Here is a 2,760-nt window from a genome sequence, read left to right as displayed (position 1 = left end):
TTCCTCCCTTTGCTGGGCAGACATTCTGGTGAGGATACGATCCACCGCAGTTGTAACATGTGTCTGCCTGCGTGCGAGGCACATTTGGTTTCTGTGTAAGCTTTGCTATAGAAGATGTCGCGTCTGGCTCATGCTCGATGTTCTCTATCAGTTTAGCTTGTTTGTCTGCAGCATCATTTATACACGCTGTATCTAGCAACTTCGCTAACGTCATGGTGGGGTCTCTGAGTGCTTGTCTCCTTAACTTGGAGGAAATACATCCTTGTACGATCTGCATTTGGATTTCTTTGTCTACCTCCGCAAATTCACAGTGCGCTGCAAGGTGTCGTAGCCGGACATGATACTCAGCCATGCTTTCTGTTGGCGACTGCTTTGACTGCCTGAACTTAAAAATTTCAAATGCCGAATTTCTGTGAGGGGAGAAGTGCTTGCTTAACGCAGCTTTGCTGAGCTCATAGTCCTTGTCCTCCCCTGTATTCGGCAGAGTAGTGAATATATCGTAAACCTGCTCCCCTGCGTAGTGTAACAGCATGGCTTTTTTCCGGGTATCATCAGAGACATTCATGGCTTGCAGAAATATCTCAAATCGCTTTAGCCATTTATCCCAAGATACTGCCAGGTTTGCTTGGGACTGATGCACATCAAAAGCAGGAAATGCGGGTAGACAAGCCATAGTGAGTGCTGATAGCACATCACAGATGGCAGGACTGAAGCAGGATGGAACAGGAACACTGGAGGCAGGACTGGAGTAGGACGGCATGACTGGAGCGGATTGGAACAGGAACACCGGAGGCAGGACTGGAGAAGGACAGCAGGACTGGAGCAGGATGGAACAGGAACACCGGAGGCTGGACTGGAGTACAGCAGGGGAAATGGATAGCTGGACTGCGAGGCAGAAGGAGGAAGCACACGAGAATGGGACTGTGAGACTGCAGAGAGCACACAAAGAAGCATGGCCCAGTCTGCTAGGAAACACAACAATCAGGCACCTCCCTCAGGGGGAAGAGCCTGATATGCCCCTGTCTGGTCTGCCATTGGTCAGGGGGTGCTTCTGGGTCAGGGCATAGCCAGAGCACAAGAAGCAGAAGGGAGGCACGGCCGCGGCCTATGGCGCATGTGCATTGCATGGAAAGACGCCGTCGGCGGCGCGCCTGTCAGAGGTGACCGCCGTGGCTGTCAGGCGGTGAGGGGCTGCGGAGTGGGAGCGATGGCCGGGTGAGTATGCAGAGACAGCGTGACCTCTTCATCAGGTACCAGGTCCTGGAAGATTATGGTGGCCGTGCCCAAAGTTTGTAAACGGGGTTGAATAATTTTAATTGAGCCATCGAATACTCTGGGAGCGTTGACAAATGAGTGTAGGTGACATGTTTGGGTAACCCTTGCATAGATTTTCACTCTAGTGGCCCCAAAGTTACTAATGTTCAAGTGGCTTTCGAAAAATCAGGACAGAATCCTGACTATAGGGCTGGAGCCCATTATTATTATTACTTATTTATATAGCACCATTGATTCCATGGTGCTGTACATGAGAAGGGGTTACATACAAATTACAGATATCACTTACAGTAAACAAACTAACTGACTGATACAGAGGAGAGAGGATCCTGCCCTTTCGGGCTTACATGCTACAGGATGGTGGGGAAGGAGACAGTAGGTTGGTTGGTTGCAGCAGTTTCGGTGTTGGTTGAGGTGATATCACCGGTAGTGGTGAGAGAGAAGGAGGAAGCGGGGTCATTGCAGGCTGTAGGCTTTCTTGAAGAGGTGGGTTTTCAGGTTCCGTCTGAAGGATCCAAATGTGGTTGATAGTCGGACTTGTTGGGGCAAAGAATTCCAGAGAATAGGGGCAGTTGGGGAGAAGTCTTGGAGGCGGTTGGGTGAGGAGCGGATAAGTGTGGAGGAGAGAAGGAGGTCTTGGGAGGACCGGAGATTACATGAGGGAAGGTATCGGGAGATTAGTTCGGAGACATATGGGGGAGACAGGTTATAGATGGCCTTGTAGGTTAGTATTAGTAATTTGAACTGGATACGCTGAGGGAATGGGAGCCAGTGAAGAGATTTGCAGAGGGGAGAAGCAGAGGAGTAGCGAGGAGAGAGATGAATTAGTCGGGCAGCAGAGTTAAGAATGGACTGGAGAGGTGCGAGGGTGTTAGCAGGGAGACCGCAGAAAAGGATGTTGCAGTAGTCGAGGCGGGAGATGATGAGGGCATGCACAAGCATTTTAGTAGATTGAGGGTTGAGGAAAGGATGGATTCTGGAAATATTTTTCAGCTGGAGGCAACAGGAGGTAGAAAGAGCTTGGATGTGCGGATTGAAGGACAGGGCAGAGTCAAAGGTTACTCCGAGGCAGCGGACTTCCGGTACTGGTGAAAGCATGATGTCATTAATTGTTATAGCTAGGTCGGGTAAGGAAGGTCTGTGAGATGGAGGAAAAATGATGAGTTCAGATTTGTCCACATTGAGCTTGAGGAAGCAAGAGGAGAAGGAGGATATGGCTGATAGACACTCTGGGATTCTGGACAGCAGAGAGGTGATGTCTGGGCCAGAGAGGTAGATCTGAGTGTCATCAGCATAAAGGTGGTACTGGAATCTGTGGGACTTTGAGTTGCCCCAGGCCAAGTGTATAGACTGAGAAGAGTAGGGGTCCTAAAACAGAGCCTTTGGGGGACACCAACAGAGAGAGGGTGGGATGAGGAGGTGGTGTGTGAGTGGGATATGCTGAATGTGCAGTTGGAAAAGTATGAGGATCCAGGATTGGGCAAG

This window comes from Dendrobates tinctorius, unplaced genomic scaffold (assembly GCF_039654945.1).
Source record: "Dendrobates tinctorius isolate UK_male_01 unplaced genomic scaffold, ASM3965494v1 ptg000095l, whole genome shotgun sequence".
Taxonomy (NCBI): Eukaryota; Metazoa; Chordata; class Amphibia; order Anura; family Dendrobatidae; genus Dendrobates; species Dendrobates tinctorius.
Note: the sequence above shows the minus strand (reverse complement) of the source record.